Source organism: Chelonia mydas, chromosome 2 (assembly GCF_015237465.2).
Source record: "Chelonia mydas isolate rCheMyd1 chromosome 2, rCheMyd1.pri.v2, whole genome shotgun sequence".
Lineage (NCBI taxonomy): Eukaryota > Metazoa > Chordata > Testudines > Cheloniidae > Chelonia > Chelonia mydas.
The window spans coordinates 155,756,876-155,776,622 of NC_057850.1; the positions used below are offsets into that span (position 1 = coordinate 155,756,876).

Here is a 19,747-nt window from a genome sequence, read left to right on the forward strand (position 1 = left end):
CTAGCCTCTCCCATTCAGTCAGGTACATGCCCCTGTCCCCATGTGTTCCTCCACCTCCCCCTGTCCTCACATGCCCCTGTCCCCACTCAGCCACTCCCCTGTCCCTATGTGGCCCTGCACCCCTTCCCCATGTGTCTCTGTGCCCCCACTCAGCCAACCCCTTCCCCCTGTAGCCCTGCACCTCCATTCCCATTCAGCCCCTGCCCGTCTGTTCTCCCCCACTAGCCCTTATAAGCCCCTGTGTGACCCTGCAGCAGCCCCACACTGTCTATCTCCCCATAGCCCCTGTCTCCTAACCTGGCCTGACAGCTGCTGCAAAGAAGGCAGGCTCTTTCTCTTCTTTAGCTGGCTGGCAGCGACTGCTGTGTTCTATCGCCACTGCACCCTCTGTTGAGCAAAAGGTGGAACTGCAGAAGTTATTTTCTGCTGGGAGTTGCTGCTCTATTCTAGCACCCCAGAGTCCTCTAGTGGGAAAAAGGCGGAACTGCAGCAACATTCTGGCAGAAGCTTTTTCTGCGCAAAAAAATAAAAATATGAATGGCTCATTAATTATGCATCCACACAGTGGTGCAGAATTCCCCCAGGAGTAACCAGTTCCAGAGATCAAATCTCAGGCGGGAAAGATGAGTTCCTTAGAACTGACCAGACAATGAGAAGGAAACCGAGCCAAGATGTAGTGGGAAAAGATGACAATCGCCATTTACCTTGTGCCAACAATCACCAACTGTATTAAGCTTATCTGAAGCAGTTAATTATTGCCAACACATACATCTACAGTAGTCAGATATTTCAGCCCACCTGTCTATCTGAGATACATCCACCGAAAATGGAAGTAACTTTGGTAAAAACAGAGATAATTTAAAGATGTAATTTGAACTCCTGAAGATTACAGGAGAGAAAAGAGATGAAATACAAATTGACCCTTATACTGAAAAGAGGAGCGTACAGAAATAACTGACTTTAAAAATTGGTTTGGTAATGCTTTTATGTAAATAGTAAATGTGATGCAAAACAGTGATGCATTCTAGATGATCTGGCAATTGTTGTGTTGTAATGTGAACCTACCCTTTTGACTTCTTCATATCTTGTGGGCAGTAAAAGTAGTATGTCGATTACTTTATGGGTGGAGTCCTCTGTCTTAAATATGAATACTAATCAATGTGGTCTTTACTGTAGAAAAGGCAGCTAATGAATTTTTTTCAAGTGTTCATTAAGGTGCTGTTCTGCTCTGAAAAGTTATTTTACTTACTAAAATCAGCAGGTATCATTGGGCAAATAAAGAGAGTAGATTTTCCTGCTTTTTTTCCCCTCCTCTAGCTCTGCAGAGTCAACACAGCTAAAAAAAAAAAAAAGAGTGAGTGTCATTTGCATTATCAAGTGCTGATTACTAAGTTCTAATCACTAGCCTCTGTGCAAAGTCATTGAAGGCAAATGGGTTGCAGAGTTGTCACTGACGTTTCTGAACTCAAAAGTTATGACTGAGATCAATTTGGCCCCCAGAACCTTTTTTAAAAATTAAACTAGTGATAATGCATGAGAAGGAAAGAACCCATATTGCCTCTGCAGACCAGGCAATTGGGGGCAATTTTTTTTTCCACTTGTAACCTGAGCATATTTATTCTAGAAATGGAGAGACAAAGACGGATGTCCATGATGGTATTTTATAGTCACTTTTCAGAAAGCACCTGCACTTTAAGATGGTTGTTCTCCAAATTGATTTTCCAGAGGCCTCCAGCCCCTACAGGGTCCCCTTGTTTCAAGTTCCACACAAGCCTGGGTATTATTGAACCACTGTGGCGTAACTATGGGTGAGTAGCGATGAATGGATTAGAGCATCTGGTGGAGATGTCAGTGACAGGTCCTCATGTCAAAATATTTGGTGGCTACTCCAATTTTAATTGCTCATAATGCCTTTTCAAACTGCGGGGACTGGAACTGAGACTACCTGGATCCAATCTGCTGCAAGGACAAAAGTTGCTAGAAAATCCTTGCTATCAAGTACTGAAATACTACGTATTATTTTAATACTGCATGAGAGAAGAGTTAGTTTTATTAACTAGAGTTAGAATTATAAACTAACAGCTACATACAATAATATCTTGTCTTTATTCATAAAATAAAGCTTAAATGATACAAACAAAATAGAGACTTCATCTTTCAGTGATTTATTACACATTTATGTTGCCCTAAGGCTACCTATTTTTACTACAGAATAGCTCAGCTAGCTCGTTGACAATTCTTCAAGGATAGAATCAATCAGTTTCACTTTGTCTAGACTAGAACTGTTCGCGATAAATCCTATTCCCCTGAGGTCACAGGATATATTTGTATAGGAGTTATTTTTCTTTTATAGTTTAAATAGCTATATTTGGTAGTTGCGGATTGTCTCACTACATGAGTGTTTTGCAATATATGAAAGCACATTGTCACTCTGCCAGAAACATCCTGGAAACACAGCTCTCTCTTCTTGATGTTTTCCTTGTTTAAAATAAACTTTGAAATAATTATCAAAACAAATAATGACATATGGAATGAAAATGCTTAGGCACTCCATTGAGATCACTAGAGATGCTATATTGGAGGCACTTTTATGCCAACACTTTTTTTTAAAGTGCTTATAACTTTCTGAAAATTACTGTTTAAAACTGAAATTCTTATGCTTGCAGGTTAACTTGTTTTTTGGAAAATTTGGCTAAATTACTGTTGAGCTGTAAGGGCCCACTCCTGCAAAAACTTTTACATGTTCTTAACTTTATTTCTGAGAGTAATCCTATTGATACTATCATCAAGACCACTCACGGTAGTAAAATTAAGCATGCACTTAAGTGTTTGCAGAATGGGGGCTTTGTATTTTCTACCTGCTCTTAGTCAGGAACTAATGCGTCAAAATGCAGTATCAGTCTATTAGACAAAGAAGATAGTGGGGCAGATTGTAATTTAAATCAAAGAGCAAAAATTCCCAGCAGTATTTTCTCTTACCATGTGCTTACACTAATGTTTCAGGACCTGCTGTAACTCCTACCTCTTATGCTACATGTGATGGAGTTCAAGATATGCTGGGGCAAATCAAGTCAGAGCAAGAGGACATGCAACACTCAGTTCTCCCTCAACCTGAAAAGGAAGGAAAGCTTCATGAAAACCTCTGAGTGGGAAAAAATAACCAGATAAATGGAAGCCCTGGATACATACATAAAAGCTGTGCAAGTCTGCATCACACATGAATATCTACTCCTGAAAAACTGGTGAAAAATGACAAATTGCTTTTTGGTTGAAGAAACAAGTAAGAGCCAGAAATGATGCAGGAGATCCCAGATGAGCAAGGAAAATCAAATCATACTTTTTTTGTAGAACACTTTTTACCAGCCATCCTAAGCTTAAATCTGAAAGATGACTTTATGTGGAAAAGTCCTAACTCATTTTCAGTTAGTAGCCCAAAAAAGCTTGGAAACACTGTTTTAAAAATTGTTCCCAGTCAATAGGACCATGAAAGACTAATGCAGGCAGCTTGTGAAATTAAGAATCTCTAAAATAAACAATGCTAATAGTTATTTTCCCCTGCCATAACCCAGCCTATTTCAGTTAGGTGGAATCCTAAAGGCCAAACTGACCTTCAATCCTTGCACAGCTCCCATTAATAGGAAATGAATGTCATGTCTGAAGGAGAAATATGGCTATAAAACTCAACTGAGAGCAAAAGTGATGCAATGGAAATAATTACAAGCCAATAGAAAGAGGTTTCTTTAAAATAGATCTATTTTTCTGCTCCAGTATCCCAGTGAAAAATGCAATATAAACATTAACCAGAGAACAACACTTTCTTATAAAATATTAAACTAATAGATTGCAATACCTTAACACTGAATCTCAACACACTTTTCCAAATACAAATACCATAAACTTGTTACACTATTCCCTAAGAGCTAGACCCACAAAAGTACTTAGGTGCCTAAACGCCAGGCAATCCACAATATCCCTCTTTGGCTGCTACCTAATCCTCTAGGTACCTCCACTCACTTGGTGCCTACATTTCTGCTGTAAAAGTTCCCCAGGCACCTATGTCTGTCCCTCTGGGTACGTGGACTGCTGTTTCATTCTAGGCATGTAGATACCTGTCTCCCATCTAAGCCCCATTGCATACCACAAACTGGGGGAAGACAGGCTTGCCTCCACCTATCTCGTCTATAGGGCTTGATGTGGGAGGTGTGGGCAGCTGCTGCCTAACTCCATACAAAATTGGCCAGAAGATAGCCTCCCTTGTTAACTGTAGCCTACTGGTTAGGGTATGCAGTTAGGATGTGGGTAACCACTGGTTCAATTCTCCCCACTGACTGCTAAGGAGAGAGATTTGAACAGATATCTGCCACCTCTCAGGTGAGTGCCTAATCTGATGTGGGGCGTTCTCAATTTCTGCCATTGAAGTTGTCCTAATTTAATTAAATATTAATTGGGTCAGAAATAGTGAGATCCACTCGAATCTAGTGGTTAGGGCATAACCCTGAGGGGTGAGGCCTCACTATTCAAATCCCCTTTCATCAGGCAGAGGGGAGAATTCAATTTGGGGTCTCCCAAATGAGTACCCTAACCACTGGACTAAATGCTCTGAGAGTGGGCCTTCCCCACTTCCCGTCCCTCCCATTTTGTGTGGAGTTAGGCAGGTGCCTAACTCAATCTTGGAAGAAATTGTTTAGGCTTCTAAACTGCCTGACTCCAGGAAAGGAGTTCCCAGCTGTGGATCCCAAGCAGAGATAAGTGCCTCCCTGAAGCTCAGACTTAGAAGCCAAACTCCTAGGGAGGGGGCTTATGATGCACCTCTAGCATTGACATCTCACACTGGCTATCTTAGGCAGTTCCTTGCCTAGTGTGTTGGCTTTTGTGGCTTGCAGTCTTAGGCACCTCTCTCTCTCTCCCTATTCTTTGTATAGGGAGCCTAGGTTCCTAACTTAGATTTTGTGGATCTCATTGTTGTTCAGTGATTTTTTTTTAGTGCCTAAAAGTTAGACATTGCAATACCTAAGGCCCAGATCCACAAAGGGATTTAGGTATTGCAATCCACCCTGTCTCTCTTTTTCTGGCCCAGTGCATGTTTAATTATACACTGGGGAACAGATTCAACAGGAGAGAGGCCTGCTCTAGAATGCCCCATAGCTCAGTGGTTAGGGTACTATTTCCCCGCCTGCAAAGGAGAGAACCCTGGGTTCAAATCCATTTTCCACAGCAGGCAGAGGAGTTGAAACTGGGTCTCCCACACTGTGGGTAGGTGGGCCAAAGGTTATAAGAAGGGTGATAACAGCTGTTCCTATTTGTGAGAAGGAACTTAGGTGCCTAATTCCTGGAGATGGGTCATGGCTGTAAATCTCAAATGGAGGGACATGCTTCCCTCTGGCCTCAACTTAAGTGCCTAAATCTCTTTGGGTGGTGCTTAGGCCCACACCCCTCATTGGCATTCTCTATTGCTATTTTAAGCTCAACATGCTGGCTTCTGTGAATCCCATTCTTAGGGCTTGTCTACACTTAAAATGCGACAGCAGTACAAATGCCCCGCTGCAGCTGCACGCTTCAGTGTAGACACTATTTATGCCAATGGGAAGGGTTCTTCTGTCAGCAGAGGTAATTCACATCCATGACAGGCAGTAGCTAGACTGACACAAGAATTCTCCCATCGACCTAGCGCTGTCTACATGGGGACTTAGGTTGATTTAAAACCGTGGATTTTTCACATCCCTGACCGATACAGTTAAACTGACCTAATTTTCTAGTGCAGACCAGGCTTTAGGCACGTAACTCTCTCCATGCATTGCCTAGAGAGCCTAGGCAACTAACTAAGGCCTGTGGACTCCAACAGTCACTAGGTCCCCTCTGGTTAGGCCAGAGCTTCCACAGGCCAAGAATTTAAGAACAGACAGTTGGAGTACAACCACTATGGAACTTTTTTATTCTATCATCCAACCCTTACCTCTTAAAGAGGCACATTTCATCTAGTGATTATCTTAAACATATTCTGGAATGTTTCCAAAACCAGGGCTGTATATAACCATCAACTGTGCATGACAAAAAATATTAAGAAGCGTGATTCTGCAAATACATGTTCATGGTCTGTTATAAAATCAACATCTGTAGAAGTCAATATAGATTCTGAACGTGCATGGCTTGTCTCTCAACTTCCGTAAATCCTTATGAAGAGACAAACTTCCAAAATCAGTGATTTGGAAGCATAAATACTTACAGTGGCCCTTTTAAAAAGTCCCCAGTTTCCTCCTGGAAAGAGAATCTACAGCAGTGACATATACCAGGAGCAACAGGTAGCAAGGACCTTTACAATTATAGAAAAGAAAATAACTCAGGTTATGTGCTATATTAATTGGGAAGGGGAACACAAGTGCTGAATGAGGAAGCCTGGAAGGAAAACAGGGATGGAATTGTTAGAAAAAAGGGGATAAACAACTGCTGATGTTCTTAGAGTAGCAAATCTAGCAGAGAACTACCTAATTATATATATCTGTAAAGCACTTAGCACATTTTTGAGTGATGTAAACAATTTTAAAAGCTTTACATTGTTTCAAAAAAAAATTAGAAGATTTATTGTTTACAGTGATTCTAATATTTTCTTCACTCAGGTTTTGATTTGAAGACTAGATTTTTAAAGAGGGCATTGAAACGAGCAATTTAGAAACATATGCAATCAAAAGTATGTGTGCAGGGTGGATAAAAATCAATGATTAAAAAAATTGGATTTTTTAATTTAAATCGGATTTTTTTTATATAAAATGCTTTTTGAGGAAAAAACCCTATCTAAAGATAGTTTAATTAAGATCCATTATAGCTCAATGATATCTCATCATGGAATAGGGATTATAAATTCTAATTCTATAGTATGAGACAATATATTCATGTAATGTTTAAGAAAAGTTTTGTAAATAAGTTCCAATAGTTCATGGATTAGGGACCCAATTATATGGGGTTCCAGGGACTTTTGTACAGATTATTTAGGTTAATCTTTCAATCTACCCAATGGGACTCAGTGCTCAGTCTAGAAGATACCATTAGAGATGCTTAGTTTTGCAGTTCTCAAACTGTGGATCTGTGTCTCCAGAGATAACATGCTTGTTAACAGCAAAAATGTTTTTAAATAAATAAATAAACAAACAAATGATATACAGAAGTGAGAAATAACAGACCTCAACCCTATTGTCCCTCTGCAAATTTGTGTACACAGAGTCAATCCCTTACCTCTCTCTAAAAGTGCAAAGTTTCAAAAAGTTCAATGAACAGAAGATTGTTGGGGGTGGAATAGATGTGGATAAGGAGAAGAAGTCTGGAGATAAATGTGAGAAGGGAGGGACAGGCAGTAGAAACAAAAGTGAAACTGAGCACCATGTTCCAGAAGTCTTGAGGTCTTTCTGAATGTAGCCTTCATTGATTTGAGATCTACCATACCATTCTCTCATTAGAAGGGAAAACCTATAATAGCAGCAGGTCGTAAAAGAGACCCAGTTTGGGAATAAAAGCCATTCAAGAAATATATGTTTCCTGACAATGCTTTAAAGAAAGTCACACCAGTGAACTGGTGGAAGTCACTTAAGTACTTGGATTCAGAGACTGCTGAAGTGATCATTTCACTTTTAACAGCAGTAGCTTCTTCTGCCGGTGCAGAAAGAATATTTTCTTCCTTTGACTAATTCAATCCAAATTGAGAAATCATTTGGGACCTGGAAAAGCTTGTTTTTCTTTTCCAGATTAGGAACAAACAGGAAAATGAAGGTGAAGATGACTGGTGGGGGAGAGAAGGGATAGCTCAGTGGTTTGAGCATTGGCCTGCTAAACCCAGGGTTGTGAGTTCAATCTTTGAGAGGGCCATTTAGGGATCTGGGGCAAAAATTGGGGATTTGTTCGGCTTTGAGCAAGGGGGTTGGACTAGATGACCTTCTGAGGTCCCTTTCAATCCTGATATTCTATGAGTTAGCTGCAGAAGCCAATATTTTAAATTTCTTATGTTGACCTCGCTGACACAGTCGATTTAATTTTTGTTTTTTTTTAAATATTTCATTTAACTATTTTAGTTAAAAACAATTTTAACAAAAACAAACCTGATTTTAAAAAATGTGAATGTTTAACTCAATTCAAAAATTCATATGATTGTTTTGTTAAAATATTATATGTTTGCTGTTGAAGAAAAAAATCCAGAATATATGATGTTGTTGTTTTAGTTAAAGAAAACCATTTAAATGTCTGTCTGGTGATGTTCTCCTTCTAATACAGCATGGCAAGAAAATCCTCCAAATGTTAATGATTAACCTGTTGAATTGGGGATAGTTCACCTCCCAATGACTTCATAAATATCTGCTACAATTACCTTTGGTAAATGAAATAACCAAACAATCATTCATTTTCTGATATAGCTGTGAAACTAATCTGAAAAGTTTTCAAAATAAATCACTTTAAAAGTGTATAGTGTGCACCTTCTAAAAATGAAACCTACATCTATCTATCTCCGAGTTGTGAAGAATCTGTAGTAAGGTTATAACAACCAACAAGAATCTACTTTTATGTAGAAATCCACGATTAAATTGAGTCTTCCTGACTAGTGATTTAAATCATGATTTAAATCAAATCCACCCTGATAAAAACGATAATCGTTTTCAGAAGCCCTGTTCCAGCTGGAAAATATCACTGCCTAATGACTTGCTTTACTCTTTGGAGTATCTTTCCAGTTGAATTAAATGCTCTCTACATAAAAATCTCACTACCTTCTGTATGTGTCAAAAGCCCTAATCCTGCCATGAGCTCTGTATGGGTAACTCCCTGTGCCTGGGCAGAGATCTATGACTGCAATGGGGTTCCACCTACTTGCAGGGGTTTGTCTCTACAGAACTAAATGCAGGATCAGAACCTTATGGAGTAATGCTAAAACAACACTTTCTTCTAACCCATATATAATGCTTGCACACTACATCGATCAGCTCCCTTCTGGACCTACAGTAACCCAAGTGCAGCTGTACACTGACTTCACTGAGGCTGAGATGGCAACGATTATATAGGAAGTGCCATACGTGCTGATCATCTTATTGTGACATCTGTAGAGTATGCATGTGCATAGTATAGCATCTGCCTGCAAAAAATGTGTTACTTTGAAAAACTAGTCTAGAAGATTACATAAAGATATTTGTGTTGCATATATTAAAAATACAGTTGCACAGTTATAGGATCCAAAACAGACTATGGCCCCATACCATCTGTAATGCCTTGAGGACAATACATCTGTCTCTTCCCTATGCGTTCTAAACTTTTTGTGCCAAAGAAAGTGCATGTTCGACAAAAAAAAAGACCCTTTTTTTCTCCGATCTGAAAAAATGAACGTGCAAAATCTATGTCTGACAGCTGCTTCCAATTAAATACAGTATGCAAAGGGTGCGGTCGAGAGCAGGCATATTGAGTGTCCTGCTCACCCCCTATGGGCAGTCCTGCATCACAGCCAAAACCCTCCCCTGAAACACCCTGGCCTCAGTCTCTGGATGGCGAGGGGGATGCGCAGCTATGAATACAGACTAACAGATGAATATGATACAGATCAGCTTTATACCCTGCCTCCATAACACCGCAACTCCACCCCTCCCCAGCCTCACACCACTCACCTCCTCAGGCACAGCGGCACCTTCTCCCCACCGCCAGTCGGGCCCCCCCGCCCCCGCCAGTCGTGCACCACGTGGCTACCCTGGCGATCCGGGTTACCGGTGGGCGGAGCCGGACGGGCGGGGGCGGGGCCGGGGCAGCGCGTGGACTCCACCTTCCAGGAGACGTGTTCGCGCGCCGGAGCTGTTACCACCCCTTCCCCACCCCTCCCCCCCCGCACCCCGCGAGGAAGCCGCCGCCCCCGGCCGGCCATGGAGACGCGGCGCTGAGGAGGTCTCCGGAGGCAGCGGCGTGCGGGAGACGCGGCGCTCAGGAGCAGCGCCGGGGGGCGGCGGAGGGGTCCCGCCAGGCGGGCGGCGGCGGCTCTGTGTGTAACTGCCTCGCGCAGCGCCCGGAGCGGGGCTCCCGGCGGCCGCGGAAGGAGGGGGCCGGGGCGGCGGCGGCGGCGGCGGCGAGCGGTGCGAGTCTCCTGCGCCGCTGGCCAGTCTCAGGCGGGAGCGGCCGCAAGCGCCGGGACTCGGGGTCTCTGCAGCCGCCGCTGCGAGCCGGGAGGCGGACCCGGTGCCAGCCGCGCCTGAACTTTGCGAGAGGGACGGAGCTTCCCGCCCCCACCCCCCCCCCCCTACGCCGGGCACCGGCGGAGTCACCCCGCTGATCGCTCCTCGCCGCGCACCTGGAGCCCCCGCGCCCCCTCCGGCCGGGCCGGGCCGCGCGGACTCTGCGCTGCGACCGAGCAGTGGCCGCTCCTCTCCCCAGTAGCGGCTCCCCGGGGCCGGAGGGCTCGGCGCTCTCCGGGCGGCTGCTGGTACGTCCCCCGGGTGTGAGCAGCGCGGCCGGGCCGGCCGGGCCCGTCGCTTGCGGACGGAGTGGCGAGGTGAGTGAGGCTTTGGGGAGGGGGCCGCTTCCCCCCACGCCCGGGGCCGAGCGGGGGCCGCTGGCTCGGGCGCTCACCCGCCTTGAGGAAGCGAGTCAGTGAGAAGAAGAAACTGGTTCTCGTTGGTTCCCCTCGTCATCGCCGGGAAGCCTCAACCGCCGCGGCTCGAAACCGACGGGGGAGCGGAGGCAGCCGAGCCGCTGCGCTGTGCTTCTCCGAGCCGCTGGGGGTGAAAAAACCCGCTCGCCCCTTGACTGGGGCTTGCAGGAGAGCTCGGGTGAGAAGGCGACGGGGGCGTTTAGGGAAAGGGGGACCTGCTGCTACCGGCACGGAACTTGTTCTGTGCCTGGGGTCAGGAGAGTAACAGCTGCATCCCCCAGCTCTTCCCCTTTGCACCACTGTCACATGAAGTTTGCTCAGATAATAGTTATTACATAATGCGTGACTGATATCTCAGACTCTCTTATCCAGTGGACTCTGAGGAGGGTTTGTTTTGTTTCCTTTTAATTCATAAAGCTGAAGGGGATTAAAAAAACTAACACTTTTGTTTTTGGCAGTTCCTTTAAAACGAGTTAGTTTGTATGTGACCCCACTGATTATTTTAATAGTGGGCTAGTATTTTTTAAGAAAGACAGACCTTTTTTCTTTTCCCAGGCTTATTACTAAATATGACCAAATCTTTTAGGTCACAGTAGCTTATTGCGTTCAGCAGCATCCAGAACCTGTTACTGCTACACTTCTGGGGGTTTCAGAGTAGCAGCCGTGTTAGTCTGTATCTGCAAAAAGAACAGGAGTCCTTGTGGCACCTTAGAGACTAACAAATGTATTTGAGCATAAGCTTTCGTGAGGCTCACTTAATCGGATGCATGCGGTGGAAAATACAGAGGGGAGATCTATATACACAGAGAACATGAAACAAAGGGTGTTACCATACACACTGTAAGGAGAGTGATCAGGTAAAGTGAGCTATTACCAGCAGGAGAGTGTGTGGGGGGGGGGGGACACGGACCTTTTGTAGTGATGATCAAGATGGGCCATTTCCAGCAGTTGACAAGAATATCTGAGGAACGGCAGTGGGGGGGGGGGGGGGTGGGAAATAAACATGGGGAAATAGTTTTACTTTGTGTAGTGACCAAATAAAGGCTTTCTATGCAGCAGCTCCTTTGGAAAATATTTTTTGTGGCAGTGAAAAAAGTGAACCAGAATTTTCTGTTCTCTGTATAAATTGTGTTGGTGGTACATGAACTGTAAATTTACAGCAACCAACAGCTGTGCAAACCAAAACTATGTAACTAGCTATGTATTTTATACACTCTCTATTACTCCTCGCTAGGGATCCTTTGCAAAAACAGTGGCAACCATGCTGCCTGTTACATTTCTGACTTAGGGCACCAGAGAATCCATTTTTATTGCAAAAGCTTGTTTGTATTGGAGGAAGCATTTCACTTCCCACTGCCAGCTTCATCATTTTCTGGGGTTTGGAATTTTATTCAGGTTCTTCATTTAGTCCTGGATTGTTAGGTTTTAGTAAATGGTTTTGATAAGGCTGTATAAGATTTCAATATATATTTATCAGTTTTGCAACATTGGCTACAAAAATCTGAACTCAGGTCAGCAGGCAAACATTTTTATAACCAGTGGTGGTAGTAATATTGTGGATGCACAGTTAAAAGGAGGTGATGTGAATGGTATCCTTGGAGCTTTTTCAGCACAGCAAGGGCATGCATCACTTCTGAGCTGCGACTTCTGGGATCCAGGAGATAGTGTTCTTGGAATTTTATTATTGAGCACTGTTTTCAGAATGGTAGATTATACAAATAAAGACACTTACTTTAGATGGGCCATACACTTTATAGGTGTAAATCAGTGTCATGGAATTTCCGTAAGTACTGTATGACAGGCATTAGATGGTTCAGTTTTGAGGTGCTGCAGCTGTTTTACATATACACTTTTAAAATGCCCCTGTCATCTCAAATTAGATTTGTTGAAAGGTATCATGGGAACTACTCGTTTTTTAAAGTATTTAGCCAGAAGGTGGTGGTGGTGAATCTTGCGTGCCAAACTGTTGTGCTGGCAGAACAGGATGCTGCTATCTTGTCAGTGAAGGCTATTAGTCTTTGCTACCCTTTCATTTGGCAAGGCTGGTATTCAAGTGCCCATGTATATGTAAACCTGCATGTTATATTATTTCCCTTTTAAGAACCTCCAATTGTTCTTTATTTCCCAGGGAAATAAGAATAAAAAGTGTGTATTGATGGGTGCATGTCTAATAAATCTTAGATCACTTATTTTGATTACACTAAACATTTGATGAATTCAAGTTTATCAGTTAAATATAAAAATTGAGTGCTTTTATATATTAAATTTGTTTTAGTGACATTAGTACTGGTGAAAGGTATTGGATTAACAGCAGATTGAACTCATCAGTTCACAGCACCAATACAGTATAGACATCAACACTGCAGTCTTCACGTTGCTTTGTCAATGCACTTCTACATTGAACTACAAGGACCAGATCGCCACATACCTAATTGCTGTAATCAAACATGACTCCTTTTGAATTCAGCAGGAATTTTGTGAGAGTACACTGGATAGGATTTGGCCTAGAAATTAAAATTGGAATCTGGCTTTCTGTACTTCTTGAAAAGTGTTCATTTGCGTATCTCGGTTTTCTAGAACCATAGAAGTTTGTAATCCAAGATTATTTCCATAATCTTGGGTTAGGTAACTATTTTAACTGACCGTATAAAAATACTATTGCCTCTTTAAAATTCTAAATTCTCATCTTAAAGTCTTTCATCCTCTTTATTACTAGTAAATGTCCAATGTGTTCACTTCTATCTCCTAAAAGTAATTATTTAACTATTGCACATTCATTCTTAATTTGTGGAATGAAGTCTATTAATTCAATCACGTCTCTGAATATCTTTCAGGATTTTAGGAAAGTGTAAGGAGCTAGCAGTTTCAGTGTATTTACTGTTGCTTGAAAATTTAAAAAGCTTAAGACATACGAAAACCACATTTTCAGGATGGAAGTAATATTTTTAAAAATGGTACTTCAGTTAATGAAAGGTTTCAGAGTAGCAGCTGTGCTAGTCTGTATTCGCAAAAAGAAAAGGAGGACTTGTGGCACCTTAGTCTAACAAATTTATTTGAGCATAAGCTTTCGTGAAGGTTGGAAAACTCCTCAGGATTCCTGTGTGTGTTAAACTCTTGCAGATAGCTCGCAATCCAGACTCTCGCATATCTTGATACATCAATTGTACCTTGCAAGTTTTTAGTACATTTGTTTTTGTCCAGTAGTGCTGCTAGAGTTGAGGGGCTGTTGATCATTAAATTTTCTCTAGAAGTTTTTAAACAGTTCTGTTTAAATTCACATTGGATTTAAACTTGTCATAATTATTGGGATTGTGGAAATTGACATACTGGAGCATATCCATAGTTGATCTAGTCCAGTATGCTGTCTCAGACAGTAACTTGCACAAGATGCCTTATATGAAATGTAACAAACCTTACTGTAAGCATATGTGGGATAATGTGCGCCAGTTAACATCTCATCCTCCTGTAGTAGTAATAGATTAGCTTAAATCCTGAAGAATATGGGGTTTTATTTCCCTTTCAAAAATTTTAGCAGTAACTATTAACTGGGTATTCTTCTGCACATAAATGGCCAGTCGTTTGGATCTTCCTACATTTTGGCCTCAGTGACATACAGCAATGAGTTCTGAGCTTTAATTTTGTATAGTGTGACTAAGTAGTCCTTTTATGAGAGTTGAATTTGCTGCCTTTTATTTTCACTTAACATCCCTTAGCCTTGTGTAGATGGCTCATAAGTGTGTACTTATATCATGTCCCTTTTTTAGTCTCTTTCTAAGGTAAACAGTTCCAATGTTTCTAATATCTTCATATGAGTTTTTCTGTGCCAAACTTTTTTTAGCCTTTTTTGAACCTCTTGTTATCCTGCAATATCCTTTTTGCTGGTGCGTGCAATATTCCAGATGATTGAACCATTGATTTATAGAATGACATTGTTTCAATTAATTTTCTGTCACATTCATGGGGCATCCTAATATTTTATTTATTTTTTTTTTTTTAGTAGTTTCGCATTGTGCAGAGGTCTTCCTTGAGCTGTCCAAAGATGCTCAGGTCCTTTTCCTGAGCCGACAGTTAAATTAGAACTCTGTGGATTGTATTAGTAATTCATTTTTTTTTCTTATTTCTTTGCATTTATTGACACTGAACTTTATCTGCCATTGTGTTGTCTGTTCACCTAACTTGGTTAAGATCTCTCTGAATTTCCTCAATCTTCTCTGATTTTAACTAACCTAAATAATTTTGTCATTTGTAGGCTTTGCTATATCACTCCTTACCCCTTCTTCAGGATTATTAATAAATATATTAAACACTGCTCCTAATGTACATCTGCCCAGTGTTAACCTTTTGCCCTGTTTAAATTTGTCCATTTATTCATAGTCTTAGTTTCCTATTTCTTATCTAAGAATAAAACAAGCTATTAAAACAAAAGTTCTTGTGAGAAATCAGCTTCTGCAGTATTGTAATCAAACAAGTAGTTTTACTTACCTTGATGTTAACTTTCTAAATATAATTCTCCAAAATAAAACATGCATTAACCATGTGACTTCATAAAGGTATTGTGATATGTCCTTCTTCCAGTTCCTCTGAAGCCGTTTTTCTTTTATAATCTTTGATCACATTTAGTCCATTATCTGGAATAGGCCCATCATAAAATCAAAGAAATTGATATAATTTAAGTTAGTATATTTTAAAGAGCTGGTTAACATTTCCATTACTCTCTTTTGATTATTTAAATATATGGGTTTATGCAATGGAGTACAAAAATTATTAAAGGACATCTACTTTTACCAAAAATAGAAACCACTGACTTTCAAAATTGCATAAATATTTTTATATATTCCTGTAATAGCTCTGAACTCCTTCAGGAGTTTTAATACATTCAAATGAAAGTCTGACTCTAATCCACTAACAGGTATTTATTTATATTCAGAAACGGTGGACTATGTAGGTGACCAAGAGCAGTTTATACTTCCATAAAGGAAGTTTTAATTCCTGATCTCTTGTCCCTTTGGTTGGAGGGGCAGGGGAACTGAGTATCTGGTTTAGTGCTCCTTGTGGTTGATTTTAAAAGATGCTGTCAATGTGAACTCAGTCAAAATAAATAAAACATTGACATTGATTCCTCTCCCAATTTTTGTGGCAGTACAATCACATCTTCCAGTTCTTACAACTTTTTTCCCTCCCTTCTGTGACTATGGGAGAACACAGACAGTAGAAACTGACTGTACAGGGAAAATAGTGAGGCAGATAATACAAAAATATTTGTTAAATAACAAACTTTTATCTTTCAATTACAATAAGCTTGGGTTGACTGTAGGACTTTTATTCTTGACACAAAACCCTAAATAGCCTGGATCTACTGATCTGAGGCCAACTCACTCCCTGTAGTGATCTGGTGAAATTGCAGTCAGTGAAGGAACTTGAGATGCATGTCTTTGGAACTCAATCCTCATCTTGGTCTGTATTAGCCAGTGTTGAACTTCCAGGGTGTGGTGAGAGGCTCATCTCTCTTCCCTGGCACTTAATTAGGTGGGTAGCAGTGGGAGATGTTAAATAAAACTTTTGTTTTACAAGGTATTTGACCTTGGAGTAACTGATGGGTCTGTTTTATTATTTTTTGCAAGATTCTTAATAGTGCCCGGAGCCTTGGATAGAGGCTTTTTCATTGTAGGGTAGTAATAATTGAAATACATCAATATACACTTGTAGGGTAAAAAGAATCTTCGAAAACTGTGATCTCTAAGTTGACAGTGTCCCTTTTAAAGGAGCATTGTTCAGCTTCAGAAACTTCTTTTGCAACTAACTGGAAGGGTAACTTTACCACAGAGAGTGAGTGTGATGGAGGAAGATTATGGAAACTGAGAAACTATTATTGGGTCTCAGACAGAAACTTAAAATGCTTGTGTAGGGAAATCAAGTACTGTCTTTAATTTATCCCACTATTTTATGTCACACAAGAGCTTCCAAACAGTGGGTGAGTTGATTTGACATTTGTTACAGTACCTTGGCATAATTAATTAAGGACAGTGTTAACTGGAAGAAACCCCACCAGCATACTAACAAATACATATGCTATGGCAGGCTGACATTTTAAAAATATTGAACGGGCTAGTACTTGAATGGTTAGTATTTATCTTGTTAGATGATCAATAGGCTTTAAAATGCCTTAATCTTTACCCTTGCTCTGCTCTTCTGAAATGTCCAGTGAGCAGATGCTGTGCGTGAAGATCTTGGCTATGCTGCTGTTCTTACCCAGCATTGCCAGTAGGAATAGTCTTTCACACTGCTGCTCTTGCTGAGCTTCCATAGAAGCTCTGGATGCAGGACCAGCAGCAATTGCAGCTGCTGGGGGCACTCTTTGTAAAGGGAGGAAAAAGAAGCATTTTCTCTCTTCCATCAATATGCCATATTGGTATTAAGAGAACATTTTGTAGCCTTGTTTGCTTCAGGGAATATTGGAAAAACAAGGAACAATTACTGTGCCTACCATTGGTTTACCTGAACAGGAGTTAATATATTTTTTTATTTTTGTAGCTCTAATGTTGATGAGGATTCAGCAGGCAGACCTTGTTTATCTCACAGCATTTAACTTTTTAGGTTGTCCTCAGATGTTAACGTATTCAGTTAACAGTAATAAAAATGTAGGAAGCTGTTGTGGTTTTAAGAGCTTCTACCTGTGCTAACTCTGGTTCAGTTGCACAGGTGGTAGAATCACTTGAGATGCTTGTGTGAAATTTCCTAATGTAGATTGAGTAACCACTGTTTTTGCTTCTTACAGGGAATTGCTATTTGTATCAGAGTGAAACTTACTAGGATCACATCCATGTCACTATTGCTTCATTCCTGTAGTCATAACTTCTCATATGAGAGAATTTCTGGCTTGTGATGGGTGGAGTCATATGACAAATCAGTGTCCGTCATCATAGACCTATAGTGTGGAACAAGAGCAACTGAGACTGTGGAAAGTTGATACAACTGTGACTCAGCTCAATAACCTGTGAGGTCATGTTTGACTTTTTCTCTTGCATCATACATCACAGTAGAGTTCATGTCTTTCAGGTGCTTCCTACAGAAAGGTACTTGAATCTGACCTTTTTTTCCTATCAGATTATTTGGCCCTCAACACTGTAGTATATGAATGCCTCACATTCAACACCCCTGTGAGATACAGCTATGTTATCCTTATTTTACAGAAGGGAAAACCTAATTTGAGGATCCTGTCTGAGACCACACAGTCTGTTGTAGATCCTTGGAACTGAACCCAGTTACTGAGTCTCAGCCTGTTAACAAGAAGACCATCCTTCTTGACCACCTTCTCCATTGCATGAAGTTCAAGATTCTTGTAATCTCTAAGACCGTACATAAATCTGTCCTCCTCTGTTTTTGAGTCTCCTATTGCATTGATCTCCTTCAATCCATTTGGCTGGAGATGCCACCTTTGGGGGCTGTCCCTTTTTGTGTGCTGCTTCCACTATGGTCTCCAAGTTTCTCAGTTGTCTTTTAGGCTGAGAAGCTTTGAAAATATTTCAGGCTTTGATGACACTCTTTCTAACCCCCCCCCCCCCCCAAAAAAAAAAAATCCAACAAAAAACCAGTGATAGTAAATTAGTGTACATACTCATAAAAGCATTAAATGAAGCATGTAATCATTATATATGGTATGTATGGTGTGGTATTGCCACCATCTGCGCCCGAGAGTGGTGGCTGCTGGCCGCAGTGCTGCTTTCCGAGCTGAAGTAAGGGAGGTATGGTATTGCACCCTTACTTCTGCGCTGTTGCTGGCAGTGGCATTGCCTTCAGAGCTGGGCGGCCAGAGAGAAGTGGCTGATGTACCCCCTCCCCACAGAGCACTCCCTTCTGCCAACAATATTTTTTCTGATCTGGCAACCCCCTGCAACCCCCCTACTTGCAATCCCCTTTTGGGTCGGGACCCCCAGTTTCAGAAACTCTGCCTTAGAGGTTGTGCTAACTACATGTGCTAACTACATATGCTAACCAGTCTGTTCCACCTTGTATTTAGCTGTGACGCTCAGAGTATCTTTCCCAGACCTGAAAGAGAGCTCTGTGTAGCTTGAAAGTTTTTCTCTCTCACCAACAGAAGTTGGTCCAATAAAAGATATTACCTCATCCACCATGTCTCTAGACAACATTTTGGTAGAGGTGTCTCCGGTAGTTGTAGTGCAATTAGCAATTGGGATTTTTAATAGTTGAATTTAATGTCATTTTTAGCCATTATTTCCATAATCACTAAAAAATATGCATTGGATGTATGAGCCTGATTAGGACTGAATGCATGTAACTCCTCAGGAGCTAGTCCTTCTGTTAGATTTTATCCTACAGCAGGTGGGTTTGTGCATAGCTGCTAGAAGATAAAATATTCTTCATCAGCAACTGCTCTTCTACCTCAGATAATTCCACCCTTTTCTCTCTTCTTACACACTTGCTGCCAAACAAATCAGCATAAAAAAAACATTGAGATACATACACTTGGTTTGGAAGCAGTCAGTATTACTCTGCACACAATACATGTGACAAAAATCCACAAAAGCAAGGAAATGAAAAGTTGCTGGACAGTGTGCACTTTGTATTCCTTCACCCTTGGGTACACACTATCACAACTGCCATATATCATATACTGCTTCACAACCTTTACTCTGGCCCCTGAGGATGCTAGTTTTCTAACACCCCTGTATTCGTCCCTTTGCAAACAGCCCTTCACCAAACTGCCCTCTCCTAAAAACCAACAGCTACATCAGACATCCACAGTTGCTTGCACTATGGGGGGAAAATAATATGGTGAAGGGGTGTTTGGAGAAGCGTGAAAGGGGAGAAGAGCTAGGATTCCAGTGTGTGGCATATGATAGTTCAGGTAATGGCAAGCAATTCAAGGTATATATCTGGAAAGAGGCAGACACAAAGGAGTGGTAGGCCTGAATAGTATGCTGGGATTTTTGTGTTCTTGCAGAATTTCAGACTTGTCATTTAGGACTGTGCCTACTTATGTTTGAGTAATAAACATGCTTGTGAAGTGAAAAACTGTGTTTAATTGAATAAAAACTGAGTTTTACATGAAGAAAAGTGGCCTTTTTAGTGGTGGAAAATTACAACAGCTCTATTGGTAAGCTACAAACTACCACTTTCTCACCTCTG

General features: G+C 41.3%; 1 protein-coding gene across 9 annotated transcripts in view; it reads left to right on the plus strand.

The window, feature by feature from the left end:
* Nucleotides 1-9,845: 9,845 nt before the first annotated feature.
* Nucleotides 9,846-19,747, plus strand: part of GALNT1 (polypeptide N-acetylgalactosaminyltransferase 1) — a 185,052-nt gene continuing 175,150 nt past the window's right edge. For 4 of the 9 annotated variants that reach the window (XM_037889924.2, XM_043540430.1, XM_043540429.1 and 1 more), the window contains exon 1: nt 9,847-10,501. The gene's annotated coding sequence lies outside the window, so the exon portion shown is untranslated. Of the gene's footprint in view, nt 10,502-10,550; nt 10,779-19,747 lie in introns of those variants that run through there. The other 5 variants (XM_037889925.2, XM_043540428.1, XM_037889921.2 and 2 more) reach the window with 3 other exon arrangements.